Below are 16,073 nucleotides of genomic sequence, written 5' to 3'. Positions count from 1 at the left end.
CTTGACTTTCTTCCCAGTACCAATTTCCAATGCTTCTGCTTTATATTGCCATTTTGATCCCAGTCAACGGGCAGCTGCATCTGTGAGCCACACTCCCTGCACATCTGAGCCTGCCACGAATTCGGGTGCCTCCTCAGTTGGAGAAGGTTTATAAGGTAAACCCAACAAGGTCGGATCGGGGTTCACAGGTTGCTGTAGTTTGAAAACCTTAGTCGGACCCTCCTTTAGTGGGAGCAATTGGCTTATCCCTTCTAGGTATGCGTACCATTTCCTAACTGTGGCCTTTTGGGCTACTCCCTCGGGAGGAGGTGACCCATTGAGGATTGAATTTAAGAGAGGGAAAGGACCCTGTACTATAACATCCTGTGAGGTACGCAGCTTTTCAGCCTCCTTAACTGCTCTAGTGAGGGAGAGGACCCCCTTTTCCCAATCTGAATATTGTTGCTCAGTCTCCTTAAATGCAGTGGAAGAGAAGAATAAAGGCTTGGCTGGTCCCTGTGGCCCCTTTTGAAACACGCCACAGTATGAGGCATGTGCAGCAAATCCGCATTTCACCCTCAATGGATCTCGTGGGTGCAATGGGCCTAGTCTCTGATAAGCCTTAAGCTCATCTTTCAGTGTTAAGGGCTTCTGTATGTTGCAAAGTCCAATCCTGTTATAAGTTATGACAAAAAATTGTACGCCAGCCCATGGATAATTCAATCAAGATTTATTGAAGCAAGCAACAAGCAGGCAAAACAGTGCTGGGCGGCCGGGGAGTCTCCGCTCCACCAACGGCGCGCACTTGATACGGTAACGTGTTTCACAGTTAAACAGTTAAGTGTTACATATGTATGGGATTTCCCGGTACGCCTATACATATTCATGACCTATTCCCACTTCGTATTAAAATTAGTTCCAAGAGGTATTACAATTAGTTCCAAGAGGACACTCCCTCAAGTTTATCTGTCCAAGCCACGGAATCGGCCTTGGCCGGTTTCTGGGACCAGTTCCTTATTTTCTCAGAAAACTGCTCTTGAGGAGTTATATGATAAGGTAATCAAGACTGGCACCTCCTGCTTACTTAGCTCAATATCTAGTTTCTGCAATTGCCTAACAAGTTATTGTGGTTAAAAGCAGCTTAGCTACTAAGTTGTAGAGATCAATATATTTTAACAACCAACAGGTTTGATTAACAAATTGGTTACGCAGAGTTTATTACAATTCCCCCTTTTTGTTTTTATTATTTTGTTCATCAAACCGGGCAAGAGTTTCTCGAGCTAGGGAGAGAGGGGGAGTTTCTTTAACAATCTTGTCTTCTTCTAGGTGCTTATAGTGTCTTCTTATCAACCTTAGGTGTACAGCTTCTAATCAATTTTTTACCAATCCAATAATTCTATTCAATATACAAGGTCCAAAACTTAATATCAACATTAATACAGCTATTGGTCCTATTATGGTTGACAGCAAAGTAGTTAACCAAGGGGATTTAGTAAATTAGGACTCATACCAGTTCTGTTGGGCTTCTCTTTCTCTTTTCCGGTTTTCTAATCCCTCTCATAATTTTGTCATGGTATCTCTAACTACTGTGTGATCAGCATAAAAGCAACATTCCTCTCCTAGGGCTGCACAGAGCCCTCCTTGCTGTAGGAATAGGCGATCCATTCCTCTCCGGTTTTGTAGCACTACTTCTGATAGTGAAGTTAAAGATTTTTCTAATGCTGTTATTGATTTTTCTATTCTTTCTAAATCTTCATCTACAGCAGCCCTTAAAGAATTAAATCTTTGTTTTTTGTTGGATGAGCGAGGCAATTCCCGTCCCTGCTCCTATTGTCCCAATACCTAGCAGTGTGGCTATTGTAATTGCAGTTATGGGTTCTTTCTTTATCTTCAATATCCTAATAATCATAAATTACACTTTCTTGGTGATATAATATTCTTGGGATAATAGTGACTTGTATACAATATTCTTGAGAGGCATCAAACACACTTAGAGATACACACGGAGTAAGTCCTGTTTTTGAACATATCCATCGAGCTCCTTCCTGGGGAATAATCCACTTTTTGACAGTTTTTTTGATGTTGGTATTAATGGAACCACACAGTGTTTGTTTTGCTTTAGGTACTGTACCTATACAAGCCCCTATTCCAGTAACATGTTGCATGGTTATTCCCTTCCTTCTATCTCTCCAAGAGCATTGGGAGGGGACAGTCTCTGTACTTAAATTATATGTGTCGTTGACCCCAATTGCCTCATAAAAAGGTGGATTTACATCATAACAAAGCCAACAACTCTCTGTTAAGTTTGGTTTGGTATCATTTAAAGTTCAATAAGCCACAGAGGGTTTGACTGGCTCTTCTCCTTTTTAATCTTTTTAGTAGAATTATCTACTTCCATACCTGCGTTATTAATTGGAGGCGAAGTTTCAGGTCTTTTAATTGGAGGCAAAGTTTTAGGTCTTTTAATTACTGAATTGGGGCCCACAGCTTGTGTCTGTCCTATTTCTTCCTTCTTAATAAAGATAAGACCTCCCCTATCAATACCAGGTTCCCAATATCTTACTCCCCAGGTTTTTCCTGTTAACCAAGCAGGATCCATTAGGTTGGTTACATTAATATATATATATATGGGCAATTTCCACTCCATGGTCCTGTTTGGCTTCCATCCCAACCATGTGAAGCAGGTGTACATCCATGAGGTCCCCATCCTATAGATAGGAATTTATCTGGACCTCCCCCAGGAGTCCAATCAGAAGCTATAGTTTCGCAACCCCAATAAGGACAATAGTAAGAGTTGGGATGGTTGCAATACCCCTTTCCAGGATTAGAACTAGGACAAAAATAAAAGCCTAAGTTATGTAGACATGGGTCTCTGGGTACGAGTTGACATAAAGATCGATTAAAACTTGGGGCCCTGGTAGCAATCACTTGCTGTAATATCATTTGATCCTCCCACCTATAGAGCGTCCATTTATAAGGTTGGTGGGAGTTCCCTTTACCTTGGGTTATCCCTATTAGCATTAGTGACAGTCTTATCATCCAAGTGCTTAATCTTAAATTCGAGAAAAGTGGTGTACCCTTACCCTTACGACAGGTATTCCGAGGGTGTTGATAATCATTTTGGGTTTTGTCTTTATCCCTGGTGAGAGATGGGAGACTTCGGGGAAGCTCTGAGGACGTTTTGTTTGGGAGTGATAAGTCAAGAGGCTCCGTGAGCCTTCTCTGGAGGTGGTTCATCAACCTTAATCCCCACAGCAGTACATCTCTGCCTTCTTCTCTGCCTACTCTGTTGCTTAGAGCAGCAAGGTGTACCATCTTCTCGGCAGCAGTCGTATTCTTCAGGGGAACCTCCTTTATATTTGATTTGCTTTGACTTACATGCGTCCCGGTTTTCATCCTTCACTTTCCAAGCTCCCCACCCCACTCTGACCACTGTTCGTCTGCAAGATATTTGCACTATTTCAGCCTTCGTTAGACACGGCTCGTTTGCGTAAAGACAACACCTCTCTGGGTTTATGCCTTTAGCAAAAATATCCCACCACTCTTTGGAGTCCTTTATAATTTTCCCGGTTGATACTCCCACACGTAATGCTTGCTCAGTTAATTCCCGTTTGTAATTATAACGTTCGTGGCAAATACCACTAGGGGAATACCCATAGGAGCAATGTGTCCACCACTTTTCTCTACAGAGTTTACACCTGTAACATACAAAGGGATAACATATACAGTGAGGATCTTTACAAAAGATAGTCTCACTCATCCACTTTTCTTCGGAACTTAATTTTCAAGCTGTCAGGGTCTCTGGTCGCCTCCCAGTGAGAACTCTGAATTGGTCCTTTGATTCTGCTTGCATGAGTCCATCCTCTTTCGGCAGTCCGGACTGCAGTATCTGTAGTAAGCAAAACAAGAAACAGTCCCTCCCAACAGGGAGTTAGAGATGATTCTTTCCAGGTTTTGATCAATACCTTATCTCCAGGCGTAATTTTGTGTATTGCAATATCTAAGGGTGGCCTCTGCACTATCAGTCCCTTCTTTATTAGTTCTTGCCGTCTCTTCATGAATTCAATGATATACTCCTGTAAGAATTTTTCTTCTATCTTTGGGTGTTCAATTGGCATTTCTAGGTCATAGGGCATCCCATATAACATTTCAAAAGGAGAGATCCCAGTGTCTGCTCTGGGTTGCGTCCTTACATTTAATAGTGCTAATGGTAAGCATTTTATCCAGTTCATTTTAGTTTCAATGATTTAGTCAAATGTTTCTTAATTTCGCCATTCATTCTTTCTACTTTTCCTGAACTCTGTGGATGCCATGGGGTATGATATTCCCATTTAGTCCCTAAGGGATCCAAGGCTTCCTTGATAACATGGAGGTAAAATGGGGTCCCCGATCAGAATCAATTACTGCTATGTTTCCATATTGTGATACGATGTTTTCCAGCAGTACCTTGACTACGGTTTTTGCAGTGGCTCGGGCTACCGGAAAGGCTTCCACAAAGTGGGTCAAATGGTCCACCAGTACTAGGAGATATTTGTATCTGCCCACTTTGGGAAGTTTGGTGAAATCGATTTGTATTCTTTCAAATGGTCTTTTAGCCAGTTCACGCCCTCCTAGTACTCTTTCCCTGAGTTGGTGCTTATTTATCTTTTGGCACATTAGGCATTCCCCAACGATTTTTTTGGCTATATTGTATATTCCTATACACATATATTTAGTTCCGAATTGGTCTACTAATGCCTGTATTCCCCAATGAGTTTGCCTGTGAAACTTTCTCATTATTCTCCATGCCGCCCCTTTGGAATTACCTCTCTTCCATCAGGGAGAAACCATTTCCCTTCTTTTTCAATAACTCTTGCTTGTCTGAGTTTCTCCTTTTCTTGAGTGGTAAAACTCACGATACTATTGGCTTTTATTTGAGTCTGTGTTGGTTCTCCTTCCCTTACGACTAGTAAGGCGGCTTTCTTTGCTTCTTCATCAGCCAAATTATTTCCCCTTATTTGTTTATTGATACCCCTCTGATGGCCCTTTACATGCACTACTGCAATTTGTTTAGGTCCTCTTAGAGCTTTTAAAGTTTGTTTTATCAAGGCCTCATGTACTAGACCTTTTCCTTGAGAGTTCACCAACCCTCGTTCTTCCCAAATTTTGCCAAATGTATTAACTACCCTGAAGGCATATTTGGAATCTGTAAATACTGTCTCTTGTTCATTTTTCAGTAACTGTAAAGCTCTTAGTACTGCATATAATTCACAAGCTTGGGCTGACCACGTCGCATCGAGGGGGCCGGATTCTTTTACCTCTAGGGTAGTCCCATCTATTATCGCATACCCTGACCTTCGCTTCTGTCGTGGTTTCAGCCCAGCCGGTAACAAAGGACCACGCAGACGCTCGCTCACTCCTCCGCCCCCCTCCGGTGGGATGGGGAGGAGACGGAGGAGAGAAAAGAAAAAAGAAAACTGGAACCTCGAGGGTTGAGATAAAGGCAGTTTACTGGGACAAACACAAAGAAATTACAACAACAACAACGGTACTAATGAAAAAGTATACAAAAAAGAGTGATACACAGTGCAACTGCTCACCACCCAGGACCCGACGCTCCGCCACTTCCCCCACCGAAAACAGAGAGCACCCCCCGGCCCGCTCCCCATTTATATACTGAGCATGATGTCACATGGTATGGAATAGCTCCTTGGCTAAATTCAGGTCAGCTGCCCCGGCTATGCCCCCACCTCCCAGGTTCCCGTAAAAATTAACTCTATCCCAGCTGAACCCAGGACATACTGACACAAATCCCATGCCATACTGTGGACCCCCTATAGCTATTTCTCTCAAGGGGTATAATTTTTCTTCTGACTGCTTTTTCCTTCTGGTCTGACTCCTCGTTATTCTCTTGCTCTCTTCAGGGGAACTCGGAGGGTCTAAGTCTGGGGCTGGGGCTGTCGGGGAAGAGGAGGAAGGGGGGATTGGGTCAGGTGCGAGTGTAGGGGGAACATAAGGGGGAGGAGGTGTGGGAAGTTCTTCGGGGCTTTTAGGTTTTTTCCTATGGTTCTTTTCACTTAGAGCAAATACATGGATTCGGGTATCTAATCTTATCCATAAATTAGCATACTCACTCTCTTCTAAACTAAAGGGTTCCTTAGAATTTACATATATGTTTAGGGCTTGACATATCCAATACTCAAACGTCCCAAAAACAGGCCAGAATACCTGACCTCTTCTAATTTGTTTACCACCCCACACCTGTATGCAATAATATATCATTTTTTCTCTGCTTTTGCCCTGTCTGGGCAGCCAGTCATCCCAATGGGCAATCATTACCCCTAAAGGACTATCTGGCGGTATCATAGGGAGACTGTCCTTAGGATTCCCTATGGAGTCATCCCTCTTCCCAGGCGAACTACACCCCGGGGAACCCATCATGGAGTCAGAAGGCTTGCTTTTCTTCTGCCCCATCTTCCGAAGTGCCTCTCTCTCACACACACGCTCCCGCCCCTCGTTCGTGGCTCACGCCCTCGCGGGCAATGAGAACCGCTCTACAAGAGGGTCCGCACTCACTTCACTCCTCTCGGAGGCGTCTCGTTCATGCGCACTTCAGGAAACCCACCCCGACCAAACGGGAACGCTTTCAATACTCACTTAACCTGGAGTCTTCATCCGGATCTTCGTGCACGAAAATTACGGGGTACTGCAGTGTTCTTTTGCCTGCTTGCCAAATTTAGGGTTCGGAGGTAAGGGTCTTGGAAAGGATATCGTCCACTCCGGGGCCATCCAAGGATGGGGCGCCTCCCCAGAGTTTAGATTCCAAACCAAGTTAATCTTATCCGAGTCACGGCACCAAATTGTTATAAGTTACGACGAAAAATTGTACGCCAGCCCATGGATAATTCAATCAAGATTTATTGAAGCAAGCAACAAGCAGGCAAAACAGTGCTGGGCGGCCGGGGAGTCTCCGCTCCACAAACGGCGCGCACTTGATACGGTAACGTGTTTCAGTTAAACAGTTAAGTGTTACATATGTATGGGATTTCCCGGTACGCCTATACATATTCATGACCTATTCCCACTTCGTATTAAAATTAGTTCCAAGAGGTATTACAATTAGTTCCAAGAGGACACTCCCTCAAGTTTATCTGTCCAAGCCACGGAATCGGCCTTGGCTGGTTTCTGGGACCAGTTCCTTATTTTCTCAGAAAACTGCTCTTGAGGAGTTATATGATAAGGTAATCAAGACTGGCACCTCCTGCTTACTTAGCTCAATATCTAGTTTCTGCAATTGCCTAACAAGTTATTGCGGTTAAAAGCAGCTTAGTTACTAAGTTGTAGAGATCAATATATTTTAACAACCAACAGGTTTGATTAACAAATTGGTTACGCAGAGTTTATTACAAATCCCATTTTCTGTTCTTTCGGGGCAAGTCATAGAGAGGGCGGGCAATCACTGAAAACCCTGGTATATGTTTTCTCCAGTAGCCCAAAGTACCTAACAGCTCTTGTAATTCTGTTTTATTGCCTGGAGTCTGTCCCTTTTCAATAGCTGATAGAGTGTCATCAGGTACCGCAACTGCTCCAGCTATCCATCTTGCCCCCAGGAATTTAATTTCTTGTCCAGGACCTTGACATTTAGAAGATGGAATGTCTAGCCCATTCTTGACTAACAGATTCCAGATGGCCTCAGCCACTTGCCCTACCTGTTCCTTGTTATCCCCACCGACTAGGAGATCATCTATATATTGATATATGTGAACACCTGATGGTACTTCCACAGCATCAAGGAGCTTGGCTAAAGCATTGTGAGCAATAGTGGGGGAATGTGTATATAAGGCTATCAGCAGAGCATTCACCATGTAACAGAGTATTCACCACGCAGATTGGGCGGCCTGAACCCCAAACCGCAGCTCCTAGTTTTTAGCCCTTCCAGTTCCTCTCGCAGTGCCGCGAAAGGGTCCCGTTTCTCTTCCCGAGGGGGCGGGGTTGCTGGCGCTTCCCTGTGGTCTCTAGCTTTCCCCTCCAGCAAGTCCACTCCCGGATGTCGTCAGCGGACTGCCAATGCAGCACGGCTCGGGCTGCCCCCAGTGCCGGTGCCTTCTGCCAGAGAGCGTTCCTTCCGGTATCGTAGTTCCGACCCGACCGCCCACGAGATCGAGACCGCTCGGGGCGGGGTTTACAACTGGCTGCCCGGACCTTCCTGTTGCCCTCCGTGCCACTGCTCAGCTCTGCCCATCCCATCTCGCGCCCGTAAACTACTATGCTGTGCAGTACTTCCTCCCAAATCATCACATGCGCAGGCGGCCCCTGGGGGTTCTGTCGGTTACGATCAATGGCCCCTGGATTCTTTCTCTGAGGGACTGGACGTGTATCTTTAAAACATCCAGCAGACCTCTAGTAAGGGGTCTAAGGTGGCAGGGGTCCACCTGTGTGGCCATCAGTATCCCTTGCTGCCCTCTTATCATACATGGCCTGAACACAGGCAGCTTTTTGCACTCCCTCCATTAACTCCAACAGTCCCTTTACCCGGATAGTAATGACATGCGGAAACAGACTCCACAATCAGTGAGATTATAAAGTAGGTATGTTCATTCAGCGCAGGGCAGCACAGGGGGTAGTCCCACCAAAAGTCGTGCACACCTGACTCAGGAGTTCGCTTTAAATTTATACAATCAAGTGTTACATATACATAGTGTTTCACCATACACCTATACATAGGCATGACCTATCCCAGCTTCATATTAAAATTAGTTCCAATAAGTCATTTCCCTAAGTTCCTCCCAACTGCACCTGCACAGTGCCTCCTTATGGTGGTCGTCGGGGGTCATGAAGATGAAGGCTGTATGTCTTCTTCCCAGTGAACTCTTAACCTTCTGTCCCTGTGCAGACTCAGTCACTCCTCGGCATTTATCCAAATCACAAGGCTGGCCTCGGCTGATTCTTGGGGTCGACTCCTGCTTCTTATCAGGGACTATCTCTTGCTTCAGTTAGTTTCAACAATGTAAACGTTAAACATCATCTCTCATCCCCTTAGGCTATGTCTACTTCTATTGAAATTCCTTTAACTTCATTACAAGCTAGATAATTTTTAAACAGCTCCAATCTACATCCATATCTACTATATCTACTAAGATTCGCTTAACTCCCCTTCTCTCAGTCCCCCCTTTCTACAAAAATAGTAAATTCTTTTACTACTTTTAACCCTAGTATTTCTAATAAATTGTTTCCCTATCTAGCATTTTCTCAAAATATTTGTTGGACCACAGCTTCCGTTGTAATTGATTTTTCTTCCATTCACTGTAAGAGTCTCCTGTACTCTTACAGCACCAAAAGCCACATTGAACCACTATGCAAAGGACCACAGACAAGAGAATGATGATTATTACAGTGACAAATAATTGCTTCAACCATACCAAATTTGGCAACCAGGAGGTTAATTTTTCCCATATCTCAGTGAAACCCTGTGAAGTGTCATCTTGTGACATTAAATGTAAAAGTTGGGTTTGTTTCCAAATTTGAGAGAGGTCTGTTTCTATTCGTCTCTCTTGGTTAACATAGGTGCAGCAGCGTTCATTACAAGGGACATGTTATTAAAAGCTGCTGCTATCACAGAGGTGTTAGAAAAGACTGTAGCAATTATGGGGTAGCCCTGTCCAAAACCCTTAGGAAAATGTGAACATATCCAGCAATCAGTTTGAGTCACTATTTTTGCAATACTCTCGTGGAGTTGAACAAACACATTCCCATCCCATGCTATGCCTCTTGTCCCCACGGTTGCCCATATTACCGCGTAAAAACTAAGTGTCCATTGGGTTGTGTGGTGACTTTCCATGGACTTTTGGGTGTCTTTTTCACTCTGGTGTGATGAATCCAAGCATTCTGTTCCTTGATTCTGATTGCAGTAAAGGAGGTGAGTAGTACTTGGAATGGTCCTTCCCACTGTGGCTCCAGGGTTTTTTCTGTAAGAGACTTTATATACACATAATCTCCTGGTTGTACATTATGTACAGGCCCATCCAAACCTCTCCCTCAAGTCCCTACCACATGCTTCCTGATTTTATCGAGTTGGTTGCCTAGTGCTACCATGTAAGAAGTCATAATTTAATCCCCTGCTTGTACAGACACCCCTCTCTGTATCCCATAGGGTTGTCCATACAGGATTTCAAAGGGGCTCAGTCCTTCCCTTGCCCTTGGTCTTGTTCATATACGCAGAAGGGCTAAAGGGAGAGACTGAGGCCATGTCAAATTTGCTTGTCCTAATTTCACAATTTGCTGTTTGATTAAGTGGTTCATTTTTTCCACTTGACCACTCGACTGCGGGTGATATGGAGTATGAAGCTGCCAATCTACACCCAAATGGCAGCTAATTTGTTGTACTATTCTTGAGACAAAATGTGGTCCTCTGTCAGAGGACATGGTTGCTGGAACCCCAAAATGTGGTATTATCTCTTGGACCAGTATTTTAGTTACCTCCCGAGCTTTAGCCATTCTTGTTGGGAATGCTTCTGGCCAACCTGAAAAGGTATCAGTTAATACCAATAAATATCGATACCCCCCTTTTCTTGGAAGTTCTGTAAAATCAATTTGCCATTGCTGTCCAGGCCCATTGCCTTTCCCCGTCTGACCCATTTCTGGTTAGGGGGTATTCTTAGGATTAGTCTGAAGGCAAAAGATCGCATTGTTGAGTCACCTGTCTCACCGTGGTATATAAATTTCTAGCCACAATTTCTCTTATCAAATGATTATACAGACCCTCTGTCCCCCAATGTCTTTTCCTATGCTCCTCCTGTATCAAATGCCACAGTAAACAAGAGGGAATGATTAGTTTTCCCTGTGGGGTATGAGCCTACCCCTCTTCATTATATGACCCTTCTAAATCTGTGATGAGCTTCTGATCTTCTCTGGTGTATTCTGGCTTACCTTTTAGGGAAATCTGCCTATCGGGAATTAAGGCCCCTTCTGTTTTTACCTTTGTTCTGGCCACTTGTTTTGCCTCTCTGTCCGCCAGCTCATTCCCTTTTTCCAAATCTGAGCTCACTTTCTGGTGTGCCTTAATATGTATAATTGCTACTTTCTTAGGGAGCTGGACAGCTTCCAGTAACTTCAGAATTTCTTCTGCGTATTTGATATTTTTCCCCTGGGAATTCAATAGTCCTCTCTCCTTCCAAATTGCTCCATGTGAGTGTACAACTCCAAAGGCATATTTTGAGTCTGTATAAGTGTTCACAACTTTGCCCTGTGCCAATTCCAGGGTGCGGGTTAGAGCGATTATTTCTGCCTTCTGTGCGGAGGTGTTCATGGGCAAAGCCCCTGATTATATTACCTCTTGGCTGGTGGTGACGGTGTATCCCGCATGTCGATTACCATTTAGGACGTAACTGCTTCCGTCTGTGAACCAAGTTTCCCCGTTCTCCATGGGGCTGTCTTTCAGGTCTGGGCGGCTTGCGTACGTTGCTTCACTGGTTTCCAAACAGTCATGATGTACTGGTTCTCCTATGTTCCCGCTGAGAAAAGAAGCTGGATTGACAATGTTAGTGACTACAATCTCCACATCATCCTGCTCTACCAATATAGCTTGATATCTCAGGAATCTTTGCAGAGAGAGCCAGTGTCCACCCTTTGCTTCCAGTACTGGTGCTACTGTGTGAGACACCAAAACAGTCATTTTCTGGCCCAGAGTAAACTTTCAGGCTTCCTGTAAATTCAGTATCACAGCTGCAACCACCCACAGGCATCCAGGCCAACCTTTTGCAGTCATGTCTAACTGCTTAGAGAGGTAGGCAACTGCCCATCAATATGGGCCCAGGTTTTGTGCTAATATTCCCAGGGCAACGCCTTGCTTCTCGTAGGGGTAAAGAAGAAACAGCTTACTCACATCTGGGAGTCCTAAGGCCGGGGCCGACATTAAAGCCTTTTTCAGTAGCTCAAAGGCTCGTTGGGTCTCCTTGTTCCACTCAAGGTGTTTCTGCTCAGTGGCTGTTAGTGCATACAGTGGTTTAACAAGCAATCCATAATTATAGATCCACAATCGGCACCACCCTGTCATTCCCAGAAAAGTTCGTAACTCTTTCACTGTCTGAGGTCTCCGAGTTTGGCGTATTGCCTCTTTACGGGCCTGTCCCAGAGTTCTTTGTCCCGCACTAATTTCATAGCCCAAATAATTCACTTTGCGTTGCATTACCTGTGCCTTTTTCTTGGATACCCGGTACCCCTGGAGTCCCAGGAAATTCAACAGACTCACCGTCCATGTCATACAATCTCTCTCTGTCTTGGTGGTGATCAGGATATCATCTACATACTGTAACAACTTTCCGTCCTCAGACAGGGCTTCCCAGGATTCTAAGTCTTTCGCAAGCTGATTGCCAAAAATGGTAGGACTATTCTTAAATCCTTATGGCAACACTGTCCAAGTGAGCTGGGTCTTTCGACCACTTTTGGGGTTTTCCCATTCAAATGCAAATAATTTTTGGCTGGCCTCGTGGAGAGGGAGGCAAAAGAAAGCATCCTTCAAGTCTAAAACAGTAAACCAAGTTAATTCAGGTGTTAATACAGTCAACAGGGTATATGGGTTCACCACTACTGGGTAAAGATCTTCAGTTATCTTATTCACCGCCCGTAAGTCTTGGACCACCCGATATGACCCATCAGGTTTCCAAACAGGTAACATAGGGGTATTGAATTCAGACTCGACTCACACTCTTTTAATAATCCCAACTGCAAAAATTTTTCCATCACTGGCCAGATTCCTTCTCTGTCTTCCTTCTTTAGGGGATATTGTTTAATTCTTACTGGCTTTCGGCCTTCCTTGATCCCAACTTCAACAGGTGGAGCACTTTTCGCTCTTCCAGATGCATTGGTAGCCCATACCTCTGGGTACACTTGATTTAGGATGTCCTTGTTAATCTTTCCTTCTGAGGGGAGACTGGTTAAGGTTAGACTCAATATTTGAATATATTGCTGATCTTTTACCTCCAGAATAATTTCTCCCTTTTTGAATACAATTTTTGCTCCCAATTGTTCCAACAAGCCCCTTCCCAAAACTGCTTTTGGGGAGTTGGGCATATATAAAAATTTATGAATGCCCCGCTGTTTTCCTAATTTATATTCTAAAGGTTTACAAAAATACACCTTTTCACTTTGGCCAGTTGCTCCTTTCATGATGACATAATCATCTCCCAGGGGCATCAAAGCTTGGTTCAGAACCGAGTATGTTGCTCCTGTATCTACCAAAAATTCTACCTCTTGTTGTGTTTTCCCTAGCTTAATTATAACCAGTGGATCCGCTAGGGTAGATTCCCCAGGTTCCCATCAGTCTCCCTTCACATGGGCTACCGTTCTTCCTGTTTGAGCCCTCTGATCCTCCTTGTTCCTTGGGCATTCCCTTTTCCAATGACCAAATTTCTTACAAAAAGCGCATTGATCCTTGCCCAGTCGGGGCAAGTCTCGTCTAGGCCCTCTTCCTCTTTTTTCCTGGATAACAGCCATTAATTTCCTTTGCCCTTGCCTATATCCTTCTTCTCTGTTACTAAATACTCTCCACGCTTCATCCAACAATATTTCTAAATTCCTACCTCTGTAGGGCGTAATTTCTGAAGTTTGCACCTTAAGGCCCCCGTAGATTGACCCAAAACCAGGGAGACCAATTGTTGTACTCCTACCTCTGACCCAGGATCCAGCAGTGTGCTGCGGTGCATTACATCCCTCAGTCGATCCAGGAATTCAGATGGAGACTCAGAAGGACTCTGTTTAACTGCATATAAAGCTGACCAATTTATGGTTTTGGGGATTGCTCTCTCCATTCCTTTTGTAATCCACTCCTGATACCCCTGCAATCTTTCCATATGTGCAGATCTATTAACATCCCACTTTGAGTCTTGGAGAGGGAAATATTCCTTGATGTCCCCTCCTGTAATCTTATAATGATCTTCAGCTAGGTTCCCTGCTGTTTTTAAAATCAGCTGTTTCTCTGTCTCAGTCATATATTCCAATAATAGCTGTATATCCTTCCAATCAGGGTTATGCTGTTTTACAATAAATTGGAAATACTTAGCTACACTTACCAGATCACTCCTATAATCTTTAGCAACCTTTTTCCATTCCCCTAGGTCAGCAGTAGAAAAGGGTACTTTGATTAACATCATCCCACCATCCGGCCCCACCGCCTCTCAGAGAGGTGCTTGTAAAGCTGTTGAGGTAGTTTTCTTCCCAGTACGGGAAGATACAGGGCTGTCTGGGGGGGTCAGAGTTCTATCCGAGTCTGCATCCTGTTCCTGTGGTCGAGGGAGAGGCTTAAACAAATCAGTTAGATCGCGTTCTGGTGCCTGATGGATTTTATTTGTCTTTGTACATCTTTGTCCAATACTATATGCCAAACAACACCGCCTCAGTTTACCTCTAAGCTCCTTGTTGTTCTCTTGCAAGCACCATGGGGTCCTGTGGGGGTACCATTCCACAGTCCCTTTGCCACTCCGGATGGTTTCGGAGGGTGAAAAACATGTCTGCATACGAAACCTCATCCCATTTTCCTTCTCTCCTTATAAACAGCATTAGTTGTAATAGATTATTATAATCTAGTGACCCATTAAGTGGCCACTTAGCATCACCTTCTAACTTATACAACAGCCACCATTGATTGCAATATTTAAAAGGTTCTTTTTATTTTCCATATCTCCAGTCCCAACAATATCTTTCCAGTGGGCAATTACACAACCCAGAGGACTCTTCCTCAATATTCCTCCTTGATTGTTTCCCATTTTATAACTTCTCCTAATGATTCTTAAGTTTGATTGTGGCTTCTCCTTTAATAAGCCTCCATGCAAATCGTTTCTTACACTTCTTTATAGTCTTCTCCCAGTTTTCCTCCCACATGCCCCAAATTTCCAGGATTAAATTTTCCCTTCCACACACCAATTTCACTATTTTGGATTCTTGGTGAGCTCTTTCCTGATCATAAAAGTGTGAAATTTGGGGAAAACACTTAGGGCAGTCTGGTTTCCATCTGCTAGATGTACAATACCCCCTTCTCCCACAAGAATTACACTTCAACAAAACACAAGCCGGATGCCAATTATTATACAGTCTAGTTGCAAGCCCACATACAAAGCAGGGAATCACCCCTATTTGTCCACCAACTGTGGGATTTTGAGATATGTTTAAAGCAAGTTGTTCCCAATCCAAAGCTACTTGCCAGCCTGCAGGAGTCACATATGCTCCTTTTAAATAAAATTGTCCATTTTCCCTTCTTATCCAATGTCCTCCGTCGTTTAAATATTCCCAAGGTTCAAGCCCAAGCCACCGAAGAAGTGATTCTCTTTGTTCTATTCCCCCATTAATACATAAAGACATTTACACATTAACAAACATATATACACATATAGATTTCAACTTAACATTTCCACACACTCACATAAAAATCCTTAACATAAAATTTCCAAACATTCACAATATACAATCATCGCTCCAGTTGACAACCTTTCAGCAGCTGCAAAAATGTACCAAGCACAATTGCAAGGGGGTCCGTTTACCTTTCTCCTGCCTCTTATATACCAGTCATCGACAGGTCCGTCCTGGCTCCCGATACTGGGATGCAGTAGTCACCCCGGATTTGCTCGATCTATCCCCAAGATCACTGGCGGCCGCTCTATCGGTCAGCAAATCCCCCCTTGTTACCATACAGGGTACCCTCCTCCCATATGGGGACTCCGCTGCACGCCAGACGTCTCTGCGCGATTTACCAGCTGCCCCGGCCCGTACTTTTACGGGCTCCCTTTGTGAAACATACCGTTTGGTCCGCGGCTTCAGGAGGTTGTTGTCTGCTCCCGCGGTGAGCGGCTGGCAGCGGAGGCTCCTCCGAGGAAAATGCTCGGGGCGCGCCGAGGGGCGTTCGCTCCGCAGTCAGATTTAGTCTTCAGTAAGAAGTTAGTTAGAAGTCTGGTAACATTTTATAAAACCACAGGCCCAATGATGTAAAGAGAATTAATACTACACAGCTGACTCAAGAATCCCCAAGATTTAAAGTGATGGCTCCAAAACGCGCGTATCGCTCACCTAAAAGCTGAGGGCTCTCTCCCTCAAGGAGTTACCTCGGGCAGTGCCCCGACCCAAAGGGG

At 44.3% G+C, this 16,073-nt stretch overlaps 1 long non-coding RNA gene across 2 annotated transcripts; it reads right to left on the bottom strand.

Moving 5' to 3' along the window:
* Nucleotides 1-4,386: 4,386 nt before the first annotated feature.
* LOC126035411 (uncharacterized) lies at nucleotides 4,387-15,863 on the bottom strand. 2 transcript variants are annotated; one of them, XR_007504909.1, is made up of 3 exons: nucleotides 15,489-15,863; nucleotides 6,616-9,933; nucleotides 4,387-5,915 (listed from the first exon to the last, which is right to left on the bottom strand). It is a non-coding gene; the product is annotated as an uncharacterized LOC126035411 (long non-coding RNA). The 2 variants fall into 2 exon arrangements; XR_007504910.1 differs by having other exon boundaries at nucleotides 15,746-15,822.
* Nucleotides 15,864-16,073: the final 210 nt, after the last annotated feature.

This window comes from Accipiter gentilis, chromosome W (genome assembly GCF_929443795.1).
Source record: "Accipiter gentilis chromosome W, bAccGen1.1, whole genome shotgun sequence".
Classification (NCBI taxonomy): domain Eukaryota; kingdom Metazoa; phylum Chordata; class Aves; order Accipitriformes; family Accipitridae; genus Astur; species Astur gentilis.
The sequence above is the reverse complement of the archived record's forward strand: the minus strand, read 5'-3'. Positions and strand labels throughout refer to the sequence as shown.